The sequence below is a fragment of the Salvelinus alpinus genome, chromosome 15, assembly GCF_045679555.1.
Source record: "Salvelinus alpinus chromosome 15, SLU_Salpinus.1, whole genome shotgun sequence".
NCBI classification, from domain to species: Eukaryota; Metazoa; Chordata; class Actinopteri; order Salmoniformes; family Salmonidae; genus Salvelinus; species Salvelinus alpinus.
This window is the reverse complement of record NC_092100.1, coordinates 9169476-9187290: the sequence shown is the minus strand read 5'-3', so window position 1 is coordinate 9187290 and position 17815 is coordinate 9169476. Positions and strand designations below refer to the sequence as shown.

Below are 17815 nucleotides of genomic sequence, written 5' to 3'. Positions count from 1 at the left end.
CGCCACAGGAAAGGAAGACCCACAGTTACTTCTGCTGCAGAGGAGAAGTTCATTAGTTACCAGCCTCAGAAATTGCAGCCCAAATAAATGCTTCACAGAGTTCAAGTAACAGACACATCTCAACATCAACTGTTCAGAGACTGAGTGAATCAGGCCTTCATGGTCGAATTGTTGCAAAGAAACCACTACTAAAGGACACCAGTAAGAAGAAGAGACTTTCTTGGGCCAAGAAACACAAGTAATGGACATTAGACCGGTGGAAATCTGTCCTTTGGTCTGACGAGTCCAAATTTGAGATTTTTGTTTCCAACTGCCGTGTCTTTGTGAGACGCCGAGTAGGTGAACGGATGATCTCCGCATGTGTGGTTCCCACCGTGAAACATGGAGGTGGTGTGATGGTGTGAGGTGCTTTGATGGCATACTTAACCAGCATGGCTACCTCAGCATTCTGCAGCGATACGCCCTCCCATCAGGTTTGCGCTTAGTAGGACTATCGTTTGTTTTACAACAGAACAATTACCAAAAACACACCTCCAGGCTGTGTAAGAGCTATTTAACCAGGATGGAGAGTGATGGAGTGCTGCATCAGATTACCTGGCCTCCACAATCACCTGACCTGAGTTGGATCGCAAAGTGAAGGAAATGCAGCCAACAAGTGCTCAGCATATGTGGGAACTCCTTCAATACTGTTGGAAAAGCATTCCTCATGATGCTGGTTTGAGAGAATGCCAAGAGTGTGCAAAACTGTCATCAAGGCAAAGTGTGGCTACTTTGAAGAATCTAAAATATAACATTTATTTTGATTTGTTTAACACTTGTTTGGTTACTACATGATTCCATATGTGTTATTTCATAGTTTTGATGTCTTCAATATTATTCTACAATGTAGAAAACAGTAAAAATAAAGAAACCTTTGAATGAGTAGGTGTGTCTAAACCTTTGACTGTTACTCTAGATCACCCACTATTTTGCTCTGAAGACTGTGTAGCAATACGTAAAGTTGTTAGATGTTACTGGAGCTAGAAACAAGCACTTCGCTGCACCTGTAATAACATCGGCAAATCTGTGTGCTCGACCAATAAACTTTGATTCGATTTGAGCACTACGGTGCAACTAGTTTAATAACCCCTGTAGATTTAATCAGGAGTCTGTAATCCCGAGTGGCACAGCGGTCTAAGGCACTGCATCGCAGTTCTAGAGGTGTCACAACAGAGCCTGTTTCGATCCGGGGCTGTATCATAACTGGCCGTGATCGGGAGTCCCATAGGGCGGCACATAATTGGCCCAGCGTCGTCTGGGTTAGGGGTTGGTTTGGCCGGGGTAGGCCGTCATTGTAAAATAAGAATTTGTTCTTAACTGACTTGCCTAGTAAAATAAAATTCCATATGTGTTATTTCATAGTTTTGACGTCTTCACTATTATTCTACATTGTAGAAAATAGTAAAAATAAAGAAAACCCCTGGAATGAGTAGGTGTGTCCAAACTTTTGACTGGTACTGTATGTGAACAGATATGTATTTTTTTTAAACTCAGGTTAATCTATTATTGACTGTACCTCAGTGTAATTTATGGTCTTGGTAAACACAGCGTGTCTCAGGGATTATTTATGAGAAGATCCACTCTTAATGAATTTATGCATTAAATACCAAGTTGGGAGTCTGGGTGAAGCCTTGGAGTACACCACTAAATTATAACTATCCTATCTGCGGCAGACTTACACCCAAGTACCTCCCAGCTAAATAAGAGGGATAGACTATATCACGATGAAGGGAGATAGAGTGAGATAATAACAAACACTCTTAGAAATAATGGTTCACTCCTACAGACAATGGGTCACGTGACTGTGGCTTGCTATATAAAGCAGGCAGACAGGCATTAAGGCATTCAGTTACTGTTCTATTGAACGTTAGAATGGGCAAAACAAGTGACACTAAGCGACTTTGAGCGTGGTATGATCATTGTGCGACGGTTCCAGTGTTTCAGTATATCTGTTGTGGGGGGTTTAAGTGACTTGCTCAAAAGCACAACAGCAGGTAATGGCATCTAGGATTTGATAACAGCAACTCTTCGGTTTGCATGCTGACTTCGTGCCAGATTTTTCCCGTCAGACCCGGGATTCGAACTGGGGAAAGGGGATACCTAATCAGTTGCACAACTGAATGCATTCAACCGAAATGTGTTTTCCATATTTAACTCAACTCCTATGAATAAGGTGATGGTGACAATTGTTGTAGTTGGTTAACTGCTCAACGGTAGAACAGCTCAGGGATTTGAACCAGCAACATTTTGGTTACTTGCCCAATGCTCTTGGCTACTTACCCCATTCATCGACGAGATACTATTCCTGTGCTCTCTATGTGGCTGTAGTATTGTATGTGTAAGGCAGGGGTGTAAAACTCAATTCCTGGGGGACCAAGTGTCTGCTGGGTTTTTACTCCTCCCTTGTGATTGATTGGTCAATTAAGGTAATTGATTAGTTAGGAACACCTGGTTGTCTTCTAGGTCTTTAAAAAAAAATAGTTTTTTAAAATAAATTGTATTTGATCACAAGGCCATACAAAGGTCGCATAGGTATGCAGCAGAGCTGCTTCAAAATAGATATAGAAACAATGTACAATATCAACAGAAATAGTTAGATACTGACTGATTTGTTTTCCAAGATGACTTAGCATACATGAGAGGAAAAGAGTCGGCAGGTAGCCTAGTGGTCAGAGCGTTGGGCCAGTAACCGAAAGGACTTGCTAGCACAGAATATGTTCCTGGATTCCTCCGATGGCATTGAGGAGTACACCACATCAGTCACTGGCTTCATAAATAAGTGCATCGATGACGTCATCCCCACAGTGACTGTTTGTACAGGCCCCAACCAGAAACCATGGATTACAGGCAACATTCGCACTGAGCTAAAGGGTAGAGCTGCCGCCTTCAAGGAGCGGGACACTAACCTGGGCGCTTATAAGAAATCCCGCTACGCCCTCAGACGAACCATCAAACAGGCAAAGCGCCAATACAGGGCTAAGATTGAATCGTACTACACCGGCTTCTACGCTCACCGGATGTGGCAGGGCCTGCAAACTATTACAGACTACAAAAGGGAAGCACAGCCGCGAGCCTAACAGAAGAGCTGAATCACTTATATGCTCGCTTCGAGGCAAGCAACACTGAGGCATGCATGAGAGCATCAGCTGTTCCCGGACATCTGCCACACTGATCCTCAACACTGGAGCCCCTCAGGGGTGCGTGCTCAGTCCTGTTCTGTACTCCCTATTCACCCACGACTGCATGCTCAGGCACGACTCCAACACCATAATTAAGTTTGCAGACAACACAACAGTGGTAGGCCGGCTCACTGACAACGACGAGACAGCCTATAGGGAGGAGGTCAGAGACCTGGCCGGGTGGTACCAGAATAAGAACCTATTCCTCAACGCAATCAAGACAAAAGAGATGATTGTGGACTACAGGAAAAGGATGACCGAGCATGCCCCCATTCTCATCGACGGGGCTGTAGTGGAGCAGGTTGAGAGCTTCAAGTTCCTTGGTGTCCACATCACCAACAAACTAGAATGGTCCAAACACACCAAGACAGTCGTGAAGAGGGAATGACAAAGCCTCAGGAAACTAAAAAGATTTTGCATGGGTCCTCAGATCCTCAAAAGGTTCTAGAGCTGCAACATCGAGAGCATCCTGACTGTTTGCATCACTGCCTGGTACGGCAACTGCTCAGCCTCCGACCGCAAGGCACTACAGAGGGTAATTGTACATTATTGCGGCCGAGATCCCTACCTTCCAGGACCTCTATATCAGGCGGCGTGAATAGAAGGCCCAGAAAATCGTCAAAGACCTCAACCACCCAAACCATAGACTATTTTCTCTGCTGCCACACGGCAAGAGGTACCGGTGCATCAAGTCTGACACCAACAGGCTCTTGAACAGCTTCTATCCCCAAGTAATACGACTGATAAATAGCTAACAAAATAGCTACACAGACCGAGCTTACCCTGTATCTTTATTTACCTCTATGCACGCTCACAGGGCCCTACACACTCACACACACTGTCACTCCAACACACACACACACACACACACTTTCACTCCAACACACACACAAACACTCACTGCATAATCTGCTCACTTATACATAATATGCACATACATTTATACTGACTCTACACAGCCGCACACCCAATCACATACATTTATACTGACTCTACACACCCTGTACATATCTACCTCCATCACTCCAGTATCTCTGCACATGTAAATATGGTATTGGAGCTGACTTTTTAAATATTTCCTGTATATAGTATGCTTGCTTACTTGCTTACTTACTTATTTTATTGTGTATTTCATATTTCTTATTATTATTTCTCGTGTTTTTTTCTAGTAATACATTGTTATTGATTATTGCATTGTTGGGTTTGCAAGAATGGCATTTCACTGTACATGTGATATAAAAACTTGAAACATTTTCATTGAACAGAAACAACAGTTTTTTTAATCTGTTTTATTTAGCTGAAAGAAGTCTGTCCTTTGACTAATGAAGTACGTCACAGCTAGCACCAGCTCCAGTGTTAATTAACCTAAATCCCAAGTTCAGCTTGACGCCTGTGGCTGTGCAGATAATCTTCGGTTTTCTAGAATTATTATTCTCACTGTTTTATCCTTCACTGTGTGTGAATGCTAGAACTTTAATACAATATTTGTTTCCTGATGAAGTTGTCAATGTTTTTTTCACATTTTTGTCATGGTGTAGCATGTTTTGCACTTATTTTTGCGCTAGCTATGGAAGTACTGTTAGCTACATTTTTCCTGTCAGCTTAGCTAGCTAGCTAAGGTATAGCAGTTTGTATATTGTTTTTGAGTCACTGTATTGTTATAGCAGGTGATAAATGTTTTTTCTTGTTTGTTATCGCTAAATATATGCGCCCAAGTCCACCCCGTTTTCATGATTTCGGGTAGATCATTAAAATCAATCAATAACACTGTCACGTTCCTGACCTGTTTTCCTTGTTTTTGTATGTGTTTAGTTGGTCAGGGCGTGAGTTGGGGTGGGCATTCTATGTTATGTGTTTCTATGTTGGGTTAAATGTGTTGCCTGATATGGTTCTCAATTAGAGGCAGGTGTTTGACGTTTCCTCTGATTGAGAACCATATTAAGGTAGGCTGTTCTCACTGTTTGTTTGTGGGTGATTGTTCCTGTGTCTGTGTCTGTCGCACCACACGGGACTGTTTCGTGTTTGGTTAGTCTGTTCCTGTTCTTCGTGTTATATTGTAAGTTCTCAAGTTCAGGTCTGTCTACGTCAGTTTGTTGTTTTGTAATTTTTCAAAGTGTTTTTTCGTGTTCGTCTTTAAATAAATTCATTCATGTATTCATCTACCGCTAAGTTTTGGTCCGATCCCTACTCCTTCTCCTCATCCGAGGAGGAGGAATTAGACAGCCGTTACAGAATCACCCACCAACAAAGGACCAAGCGGCGTGGGAGAAAGCAACAGCGATCGCAGGATTCATGGACATGGGAGGAAATATTGGACGGTAAAGGTCCATGGGCACAACCTGGAGAATATCGCCTCCCTCGTGAAGAGCTGGAGGCAGCTAAAGCCGAGAGGCGGCGGTATGAGGAGGCAGCACGGAAGCAGGAGAAGGATCTGGGCTACACTACGTGGGAGGAGATCGACAGGTGGGCGATCGACCCAAGGAGAGTGCCGGAGCCCGCCTGGGATTCTCTGGCGCAGTGTGAGGAGGGATATCGGCGAATGGAGGCAGCACGACGACGCGGTAGGAAGCCTGTTAGTCAAGCCCAAAAATGTCTTGGGGGGGGGGGGGGGGGGGGCTAAAGGGTAGTGTGGCGAAGTCAGGTAGGAGACCTGCGCCCACTCCCCGATCTTACCGTGGAGAGCGAGAGTACGGGCAGACACCGTGTTATGCGGTAGAGCGCACGGTGTCTCCTGTACGTGTGCATAGCCCAGTGCGGGTTATTCCACCTCCCCGCACTGGCAGGGCTAGATTGAGTATTGAGCCGGATGTCATGAAGCCGGCCCAACGCATCTGGCCTTCAGTGCGTCTCCTCGGGCCGGCATACATGGCACCAGCCTTACGCATGGTGTCCCCGGTTCGCCTACATAGCCCAGTGCGGGTTATTCCACCTCCCCGCACTGGTCGGGCTACGGGGAGCATACAACCAGGTAAGGTTGGGCAGGCTCAGTGCTCAAGGGATCCAGTACGCCTGCATGGTCCGGTATATCCGGCGCCACCTCCCCGCCCCAGCCCAGTACCACCAGTGCTTACACCACGCACCAGGCTTCCTGTGCGTCTCCAGAGCCCTGTTCCTCCTCCACGCACTAGCCCTATGGTGCGTGTCTTCAGCCCGGTACCACCAGTTCCGGCACCACGCACCAAGCCTCCTGTGCGTCTCCAGAGCCCTGTTCCTCCTCCAAGCACTAGCCCTATGGTGCGTGTCTCCAGCCCATTACCACCAGTGCCTACACCACGCACCAAGCCTCCTGTGCGTCTCCAGAGTCCTGTGCGTCCTGTTGCTGCTCCCCGCACTAGCCTGAAGGTGCGTGTCCTTAGCCCGGTACCTCCAGTTCCGGCACCACGCACCAGGCCTACAGTGCGCCTCAGCCGGCCAGAGTCTGCCGTCTGCCCAGCGGCGCCTGAACTGCCCGTCTGCCCAACGGCGCCTGAACTGCCCGTCTGCCCAACGGCGCCTGAGCTGTCCGTCTGCCCAACGGCGCCTGAGCTGTCCGTCTGCCAAGCGCCGCCTGAACTGCCCGTCTGTCCTGAGCCTTCAAAGCCGCCCGTCTGTACTGAGCCTTCAAAGCCGCCCGTCTGTACTGAGCCTGCAAAGCCGCCCGTCTGTACTGAGCCTTCAAAGCCGCCCGTCTGTCCTGAGCCTTCAGAGCCGTCCGCCAGACAGGAGCCGCTAGAGCCGTCCGCCAGACAGGAGCCGCTAGAGCCGTCCACCAGACAGGAGCCGCTAGAGCCTTCCGCCAGACAGGAGCCGCTAGAGCCTTCCGCCAGACAGGAGCCGCTAGAGCCTTCCGCCAGACAGGAGCAGCCAGAGCCTTCCGCCAGACAGGAGCAGCCAGAGCCTTCCGCCAGACAGGAGCAGCCAGAGCCTTCCGCCAGACAGGAGCTGCCAGAGCCTTCCGCCAGCCAGCCATGAGCAGCCAGAGCCGCCAGCCAGCCATGAGCAGCCAGAGCCGCCAGCCAGCCATGAGCAGCCAGAGCCGCCAGCCAGCCATGAGCAGCCAGAGCCGCCCGCCAGCCATGAGCAGCCAGAGCCGCCAGCCATGAGCAGCCAGAGCCGCCTGCCAGCCATGAGCAGCCAGAGCCGCCAGCCAGCCATGAGCAGCCAGAGCCGCCAGCCAGCCATGAGCAGCCAGAGCCGTCAGCCAGCCATGAGCAGCCAGAGCCGTCAGCCAGCCATGAGCAGCCAGACCGTCAGCCAGCCTTGAGCAGCCAGAGCCGTCAGCCAGCCATGAGCAGCCAGAGCCGTCAGCCAGCCATGAGCAGCCCCTCAGTCCGGAGCTGCCCCTCATTCCGGTGTTGCCCCTTAGTCCGGTGCTGCCCGTTAATCCAGTGGGGTTAATTTGGAGGGTGGCCATTTGGAGGAGGCTACGGAAGCGGGGTTTGACTATGGTGGGGTGGGGACCACGTCCGGAGCCGGAGCCGCCACCGTGGACAGATGCCCACCCAGACCCTCCCCTAGACTTTAGGTGGTGCGCCCGGAGTTCGCACCTTGAGGGGGGGGGTTCTGTCACGTTCCTGACCTGTTTTCCTTGTTTTTGTATGTGTTTAGTTGGTCAGGGCGTGAGTTGGGGTGGGCATTCTATGTTATGTGTTTCTATGGTGGGTTAAATGTGTTGCCTGATATGGTTCTCAATTAGAGGCAGGTGTTTGACGTTTCCTCTGATTGAGAACCATATTAAGGTAGGCTGTTCTCACTGTTTGTTTGTGGGTGATTGTTCCTGTGTCTGTGTCTGTCGCACCACACGGGACTGTTTCGTGTTTGGTTAGTCTGTTCCTGTTCTTCGTGTTATATTGTAAGTTCTCAAGTTCAGGTCTGTCTACGTCGTTTTGTTGTTTTGTAATTTTTCAAAGTGTTTTTTCGTGTTCGTCTTGTCTTTAAATAAATTCATTCATGTATTCATCTACCGCTAAGTTTTGGTCCGATCCCTACTCCTTCTCCTCATCCGAGGAGGAGGAATTAGACAGCCGTTACAAACACCACCTTTTTGGACTCATTCAGCAGTTTTTACCTAAATAAGTAGAATACTATTTGGAATTTAATATTGGAAGTTCCATTTATATTGCTAAAACATAAGTTGAAAATGATGCTATCGCTGCTTTCCGTTGACAATAACTTTTGATAAATATCCCAATGTCAAAACACAGTTTCGAAGTGTCCAAATCAATAAGGCAGCGGTTGAAATGTACACAATTATTACCCAGAGGAAAGTGGGCGAAGGTCATGTTTTTTTCCATTTCAGTCAAGGGGAGCGTTTAGTATTTATTTATTTAGTCCAGGGGAGGGTTTAGTATTTATTTATGTAGTCCAGGGGAGCGTTTAGTATGTATTTATTTAGTCCAGGGGAGGGTTTAGTATGTATTTATTTAGTCCAGGGGAGGGTTTAGTATGTATTTATTTAGTCCAGGTGGAGGGTTTAGTATTTATTTATTTAGTCCAGGGGAGCGTTTAGTATTTATTTATTTAGTCCAGGTGGAGGGTTTAGTATTTATTTATTTAGTCCAAGGGAGGGTTTAGTATGTATTTATTTAGTCCAGGGGAGGGTTTAGTATGTATTTATTTAGTCCAGGGGAGGGTTTAGTATGTATTTATTTAGTCCAGGGGAGGGTTTAGTATGTATTTATTTAGTCCAGGGGAGGGTTTAGTATGTATTTATTTAGTCCAGGGGAGGGTTTAGCATGTATTTATTTAGTCCAGGGGAGGGTTTAGCATGTATTTATTTAGTCCAGGGGAGGGTTTAGTATTTATTTATTTAGTCCAGGGGAGGGTTTAGAATTTATTTATTTAGTCCAGGGGAAGGTTTAGTATTTATTTATTTAGTCCAGGGGAAGGTTTAGTATTTATTTATTTAGTCCAGGGGAGGGTTTAGTATTTATTTATTTAGTCCAGGGGAGGGTTTAGTATTTATTTATTTAGTCCAGGGGATCGTTTAGTATTTATTTATTTAGTCCAGGGGAGCGTTTAGTATTTATTTATTTAGTCCAGGGGAGGGTTTAGTATTTATTTATGTAGTCCAGGGGAGGGTTTAGCATTTATTTATTTAGTCCAGGGGAGGGTTTAGTATTTATTTATTTAGTCCAGGGGATCGTTTAGTATTTATTTATTTAGTCCAGGGGAGGGTTTAGTATTTATTTATTTAGTCCAGGGGAGGGTTTAGCATTTATTTATGTAGTCCAGGGTAGGGTTTAGCATTTATTTATTTAGTCCAGGGTAGGGTTTAGCATTTATTTATTTAGTCCAGGGGAGGGTTTAGTATTTATTTATTTAGTCCAGGGGAGGGTTTAGTATTTATTTATTTAGTCCAGGGGAGGGTTTACTATTTATTTATTTAGTCCAGGGGAGGGTTTACTATTTATTTATTTAGTCCAGGGGAGGGTTTACTATTTATTTATTTAGTCCAGGGGAGGGTTTACTATTTATTTATTTAGTCCAGGGGAGGGTTTACTATTTATTTATTTAGTCCAGGGGAGTGCCACGTAATTTATAATCGATTAGATGTCATATTGCTCATTGTTTGGGAATTAGTTGCTGATTATATCTTGATGTGTGCCCTACGCTGCTGTAACGGATGTGAAATGGCTAGCTAGTTAGCGGGTACGCGCTAATAGCATTTCAATCGGTTACGTCACTTGCTCTGAGACCTGAAGTAGGGTTTCCCCTTGATCTGCAAAGGCTGTGGCTTTTGTGGAGCGATGGGTAACGACGCTTCGTGGGTGTCAGTTGTTGATGTGGGCAGAGGGTCCCTGGTTCGCGCCCGTGTCGGGGCGAGGGGACGTTATACTGTTACATTGATGCTGTTGAACCGGATCACTGGTTGCTGCGGAAAAGGAGGAGGTCGAAAGGGGGGTGAGTGTAACGGATGTGAAATGGCTAGCTAGTTAGCGGGTACGCGCTAATAGCATTTCAATCGGTTACGTCACTTGCTCTGAGACCTGAAGTAGGGTTTCCCCTTGCTCTGCAAGGGCCGTGGCTTTTGTGGAGCGATGGGTAACGACGCTTCGTGGGTGTCAGTTGTTGATGTGTGCAGAGGGTCCCTGGTTCGCGCCCGAGGTCGGGGCGAGGGGACGGTTTAAAGTTATACTGTTACACTGCCACTCAGCCTTGATTCTCTGCTGGGGGGCACATCAAGTGCGCCTTTTGTGGTCTCAATCAAATGATCCGTAGACTATACTATAGGCTATAGACCTAGGCTATATGAAGCGCATGCTCGGAGAAGCACAAGGCAAAGTAATATATATATATATATATATACACAGTATATGAACACACCAAATTACCAAAAGTATGTGGACACCTGCTCGTCGAACATCCCATTCCAAAATCCTGGGCGTTAATATGGAATTGGTCCCCCATTTTTTTATGCTATAACAGCCTCCACTCTTCTGGGAAGGCTTTCCACTAGATGTTGGAACATTGCTGCGGGGACTTGCTTACATTCAGCCACGGGCATTAGTGAGGTCGGGCACTGATATTGGGCGATTAGGCCTGGCTCGCAGTCAGCGTTCCAATTCATCCCAAAGGTGGGGTTAAGGTCAATTGAAAAAATATTTTATAAATTTTAGAATAAGGATGTAATGTAACAAAATGTGGAAAAAGTCAAAGGGTCTGAATACTTTCCGAAGGCACTGTATGTTCTCTCCGTTTCTGCATGAAGCGCTCCTTATCTTGAAAGTCATCGAAACACACAACGAATGGTCGTGATTTGGAGATCTCTCTGCCTATTCCAGTGAATTCACGGCCTAGGCAGTGAGCCCGTTCCAAGGCCAAGGGAGTGTCAAAGAACTCTTTACCCAGGACCTCCTCGAAAAACCTGCCGATAAACTTAACTGGATCCTTCTGGTGTATTTGCAATAATCTTTCCCACTCTCTCTTACAATAGTTTTTTTTCTGTTTTTAGAGTTTCATAGCCTTTTTTCTAGCTCAACAATTCGTTCACTGCAACTAGACAAGCCATTCTCCAACTCTGTTACTTTCGTACCTTGCTCCTGTATTGTAGTTTGCATTCCGGCCAGGGTGGTAACGATGGGAGACAAAGCCGCATCCACGGCATCTTTTACCAGGGTTGTGACTGAAAGATCCGATATCAGTCATAAACAGAGGTTTTCTAGATCCGCTGGTCGAGTGATTACAATGCACTGTTTAAGATGAGGAGTCTGTAGCTGTTTTGTACTGTGCGTACGCAAACATGTAAATTGGCTGTGAGATTTCCTCCAAACTTGCGTTTAAGACATCATTCACTAACAGCATTTTGCATTAGATTTGTTTTTAATTTAAAAAAGCAGGATACACAGCCAGAGTAATCAAGGGTTCTCATTTGTGACAGCTTTTTATATTACCTTAATAAATGTTTCAGTGTTGACTACATTGGTAGCTTAGCTGAGTTCGTTCTTCGGTTGGAAAGTTCTTTCTGGAACGTTCCCAGAAGCACCATAACCCCCCACCTAATTTAATTGAATCCACATTACACACACAAATAAACAGCACCCCTGGTGCCACTGAAATCAAAAAAATTTTACCCCGGGACCTTTTTTATAGTAACGATAGTAAACACACGGGGCAGATAACGGTTAAAAAGATTCCCAGTGTTTGAGGTGTTTTCACATATAGTCCTCTTTAAAAGAAACGATCTCAGTCCTCTTTAACGTGAAAAAAAAGCATGAGAACTCAGTTGTCTTTCTATTCAAACTGCTTTTGAATGAGGACTCAACTCTCTTTTGCCAGTTCACTTGATCTAGTTTGTGGTCCGAGTCCTCTTTACATTCACATTGCTATATTTAGAAATGAACCAAGATCTTTTTCCTACATGCATTCTGTATTTTTTTACAAAGTGCAGGACAATCCAGTAGGGGGCTGAGGGCACACAGTGTGTTGTGAAATCTGTGAATGTATTGTAATGTTTTAAAATTGTATAAACTGCCTTAATTTTGCTGAACCCCAGGAATAGTAGCTTCTGCTTTGGCAGCAGCTAATGGGGATCCATAATAAATACAAATACAAATCAGAATGTGTTATCAGACAGCTACTGTAGATATACCTACATCCATTTTAGAAGCTAATAGATTGCGTTAAGTTAAAATATGAGGCATAATAAATGTAATCAGAAGATACTATTAACAATTAACTATTTGATGAACTTAATAAATAGCAATAGAATAACTGCAGATTAAATAATGCTGTAATTGAATATTGTCCACCCAATATAGGCTACTGTCCCTTTAAGAGCTAGAATAGATTTTGTACCCCATGTTGTGATATTGTCTTCTCACACTATTCAACCCCCACAATCAATACAGAGCTGATGAAGCTCTCTCTATAGTTCACATATTGCAAACAAATAATCTGAACAAAAAAAAAAACTCCACACATTTTGGAATTTCTGTGTGTCCTTGACAATCACTAATCAGTATCCAATGTGAAGGGTTATGTCAGGGGAAACGGTGTTAGAGTAGTCTAGTGTGAGGGGTTATGTCAGTAGTCTAGTGTGAGGGGTTATGTCAGTAGTCTAGTGTGAGGGGTTATGTCAGTAGTCTAGTGTGAGGGGTTATGTCAGTAGTCTAGTGTGAGGGGTTATGTCAGTAGTCTAGTGTGAGGGGTTATGTCAGTAGTCTAGTGTGAGGGGTTATGTCAGTAGTCTAGTGTGAGGGGTTATGACAGTAGTCTAGTGTGAGGGGTTATGACAGTAGTCTAGTGTGAGGGTGTAGCGGTATTAATTAGAGAAAGGTAAAGAAGATTTTGTTCAGGCGCCAGGCAGGTATTAACCCTGCCGAAAGGAAAATAGTAGAACAGCGAGAGTACCACTACCAGACCCACACACATCAACAGAAGAGACTGCCTAGAGTGTAGCCTGTTGACCAGATAGCCAGCGGAGAGAAAAAAGAATACACACCCTATAGATCCCACATCACATCAGTCCTTCCACAATTCTTGGTAACCCCACCAAACATACCTCATATAACAATAATGGCAGAGCAAATAAACAGCAACTTCATACAATAATGAATGAACCCAGTCATCACACAGAGGATTTGCAATAGTTTGTATTTTCTTCCTGGGAAGGAGTGCAGAGGGTATGAATGTGTGGTGTTCATATACACACTAGTCCAGCTCCAATGAAACTTCAATGTACTTAGGAAATAGAGTCGGTTGCAGTGTAAAGCACTGGAACATAGCGTGAAGAGAAAGAGAGAAAGAGAACAAGAGAGGGCTTAGCTGTGGTCTTGAGGGTGCAGGTATCCGGTCTGACTGTCCGATGGTATGTTGGGTTGTAGTTGAACGCTTCGCAACAAATGTTGTCCGGACTCTGCATAATGTAGCAGGCTCCAGCCTGAAATCAGTGCATTACCAGGTTGAAATGGATGAGGCTGGGAATAGTCAGAGTGCAGCCGATAGGAGGGTTCGGACATCGAGATGGTCAGTCCACTGAAGAACAGGAAGTCTAGACCAAGGACTACAGCAAATGCAAGGCTTGAATCTGCAAGAATAGCCACAGGAAGTTTAATAGTCTCATCATGCAGTTGTATTATTATACTAATCCAGCCCAAAGGGGTGGTAGGTTCTCCATTGGCCAAGTACAATGGTCCCTCCTCCCATGTTTGTAGCTCCTCATGAGGTAATGCCATGTTCTGCCACAGGGCCTCTTGCATCAGGGTGTAAGTTGCTCCTGTGTCAATTATGGCCTTCCCTCTCCAGTTCCTAACAGTCAGGGGCACCAATAGTTGTTGCGGAATAGTAATAAGACAGCTAGGGGTGATGTCTAAAGGCTTCATGGGCATTAAGGCTGACCCAATGGTATGCAAGCCACCACGTCTGTCTAGACTGTCGGTCTTCTGTCCTTTCTGACCTTTTCCGGAATCCTGACGCTGGACATAGAGCGGGCAAGAACCTGGAGGATGTTGGACTTTACACCTCCAACACATCACTGGACTTTTGTCTTGGCTCTTGGGTACAAATATCTGAGATGGTTTAGCCCCCAGAGAGCTATGGGTATACTGGGATGAGGGAACAGGGTTTTTAGTTTGAAGGTGGTGCTTCCAGTTCTTCTCAAACTGAGTCCCCAGACGAACCAGATCATCCACATTCTGCACACGTTCTCGAAGTTGACTAGCAAGGCGGGGAATCATGTTCTTGAGAATGAGTTTGACCATCTCCGGCTCAGTAATGTCAGCCTTCCATCTCCTACATAGAACTCGATAGGAGAAGGCAAAGTCCCGTATTGGCTCTGCTTCACCCTGGACTCTGTTACGAACACGTTCCGCCAGTTCATCCCCATAGTCCTCTGAGAGGAAGGCTGAGAGGAATATTTTTTGAAACTCCTCCCAGGTTTTCACATGTTCACAGGCTATCTCCCACCAGTCTCTTGCTGTACCATGGAGAACACTGCGGAGGGTGGCAAGAACCTCCCAGTCAGTAAGGGGCCGGATAGAAAGAAAATCATTACACTTAGATAAGAAAAACAGTGGATCAACATCATCTTCTGGGCTGCCAAAAGTGGGGAAAAGTAGTTTGATAGGGAGGGAGCGCTCTAGAGGAGGCATGACAGTTTCAGCGGGAGTTCTGTTTAACAGTATCTTCATAGGGGGTTTTGTAGTGCTACCTGTTCCTATTCCGTTACTGACCAAGCCATTGGCAGAGGTAAAACCTAAGGGAGGTACAGAAGATTTGTCCAGAAGGGAAAAGCCTTTCATTTCCTCCTGGTGCAGCTCTTCCATTTGAAGGTCTGTGGCCTTCTGTGCTTTTTCCATCTCATTAACGGTGTCCTTTTTAGTTTGTTCAATCAACAATCGTAGTTCTCCTGTGAGAGAGTTCTTCATGTCCTCCATAACTTCCTTCAGATAAGAACACACTCCCTTCACAACAGAGGCTGACTCCTCTGCTCTCTGTTTTTGTTCCTCCTCAAGATAGATTAGGACTTGCTGATGGTTAGATTCCATTTGTGTTTTGAACTGGTGCAGTTGTCCCTGAATATCCTGTTTCAGAGAATCGTGTAAATATTTTTGTCTCTGAACAATTTGTTGTTGGTTTTCCTCCATTTGACAGGGAAGGTAATCCAACCTCAGCTGCACATCTGTCTGATGAGCCTCCACACATTCACTGAGTTTGCGAATGGCATTCTCCTGCATTGTCAAACTATGATTGGTGTGTGTCCATTGATGTTCCAGTCGTCCAGTGATCACAGAGACACCTCTCCCAGTCTCTCTGGGCAGGGTAACAGGAAGAGGTTGAGGTGAGGGTAATGATGGAGAGGTTATAGGCGAGACAGAAACCTGGGGATTAGGGTCAGTGCTATCCAACTCCATTAGTTCATCGAATCCTTCCACAATGAAAGAATCTTGAACACGATTACCATTAGGTGTGTCCACATTGACACAGTATGGGGTTCCAACAAAAGACATGATTCAACCTTGTGCTGATGGTGTCAGGGGTGTTTCTCTTCAAGTCCCTGTTCGGGCGCCACTTCTGTAGCGGTCTTAATTAGAGAAAGGTAAAGAAGATTTTGTTCGGGCGCCAGGCAGGTATTAACCCTGCCGAAAGGAAAATAATAGAACAGCGAGAGTACCACTACCAGACCCACACACATCAACAGAAGAGACTGCCTAGAGTGTAGCCTGTTGACCAGATAGCCAGCGGAGAGGAAAAAGAATACACACCCTATAGATCCCACATCACATCAGTCCTTCCACAATTCTTGGTAACCCCACCAAACATACCTCATATAACAATAATGGCAGAGCAAATAAACAGCAACTTCATACAATAATGAATGAACCCAGTCATCACACAGAGGATTTGCAATAGTTTGTATTTTCTTCCTGGGAAGGAGTGCAGAGGGTATGAATGTGTGGTGTTCATATACACACTAGTCCAGCTCCAATGAAACTTCAATGTACTTAGGAAATAGAGTTGGTTTCAGTGTAAAGCACTGGAACATAGCGGGAAGAGAAAGAGAGAAAGGGAACAAGAGAGGTCTTAGCTGTGGTCTTGAGGGTGCAGGTATCCGGTCTGACTGTCCGATGGTATGTTGGGTTGTAGTTGAACGCTTCGCAACAAATGTTGCTACTAATCCATTTGATCCATAACCATCGCGGTCCCAAATGAGAACAACCACATCGTCGAGCGATCACACCGAGGATTGATCCAAAAAACTGTACAACCACATACGGGGAAGACAAACAAAAAAACCTCTGCAGCATAGCACACACAAACCAAACTGTCGCGCCAACAAGAGCTCTCCCCAATAGAGCTTAACGAGCTCTTTTATCTCCTCCTTCCTACTGCTCATGCGCTCTTAAAGTGGCAGCGCACTTAAGTGCAGGATTTCGCCACAAGGGGTTATGATAGTAGTCTAGTGTGAGGGGTTATGATAGTAGTCTAGTGTGAGGGGTTATGTCAGTAGTCTAGTGTGAGGGGTTATGATAGTAGTCTAGTGTGAGGGGTTATGATAGTAGTCTAGTGTGAGGGGTTATATCAGTAGTCTAGTGTGAGGGGTTATAACAGTAGTCTAGTGTGAGGGGTTATAACAGTAGTCTAGTGTGAGGGGTTATAACAGTAGTCTAGTGTGAGGGGTTATGTCAGTAGTCTAGTGTGAGGGGTTATGTCAGTAGTCTAGTGTGAGGGGTTATGTCAGTAGTCTAGTGTGAGGGGTTATGTCAGTAGTCTAGTGTGAGGGGTTATGATAGTAGTCTAGTGTGAGGGGTTATGTTAGTAGTCTAGTGTGAGGGGTTATGTCAGTAGTCTAGTGTGAGGGGTTATGTCAGTAGTCTAGTGTGAGGGGTTATGTCAGTAGTCTAGTGTGAGGGGTTATAGCAGTAGTCTAGTGTGAGGGGTTATGATTATAGTCTAGTGTGAGGGGTTATGTCAGTAGTCTAGTGTGAGGGGTTATGTCAGTAGTCTAGTGTGAGGGGTTATAACAGTAGTCTAGTGTGAGGGGTTATAACAGTAGTCTAGTGTGAGGGGTTATGACAGTAGTCTAGTGTGAGGGGTTATGTCAGTAATCTAGTGTGAGGGGTTATAACAGTAGTCTAGTGTGAGGGGTTATGTCAGTAGTCTAGTGTGAGGGGTTATGTCAATAGTCTAGTGTGAGGGGTTATGTCAGTAGTCTAGTGTGAGGGGTTATGTCAGTAGTCTAGTGTGAGGGGTTATGTTAGTAGTCTAGTGTGAGGGGTTTAGACAGTAGTCTAGTGTGAGGGGTTATGATTACAGTCTAGTGTGAGGGGTTATGTCAGTAGTCTAGTGTGAGGGGTTATGTCAGGGGAACCGGTGTTACAGTAGTCTAGTGTGAGGGGTTATGATAGTAGTCTAGTGTGAGGGGTTATAGTAGGGGAAACAGTGTTACAGTAGTCTAGTGTGAGGGGTTATAGCAGTAGTCTAGTGTGAGGGGTTATGTCAGTAGTCTAGTGTGAGGGGTTATGACAGTAGTCTAGTGTGAGGGGTTATGTCAGTAGTCTAGTGTGAGGGGTTATGTCAGTAGTCTAGTGTGAGGGGTTATGTCAGTAGTCTAGTGTGAGGGGTTATGTCAGTAGTCTAGTGTGAGGGGTTATGTCAGTAGTCTAGTGTGAGGGGTT

At 45.6% G+C, this 17815-nt stretch overlaps 1 protein-coding gene across 1 annotated transcript in view; it reads right to left on the bottom strand.

The window, feature by feature from the left end:
- Positions 1-17815, bottom strand: part of nmur1a (neuromedin U receptor 1a) — a 55139-nt gene that overhangs the window by 4453 nt on the left and 32871 nt on the right. The window lies entirely within an intron of this gene.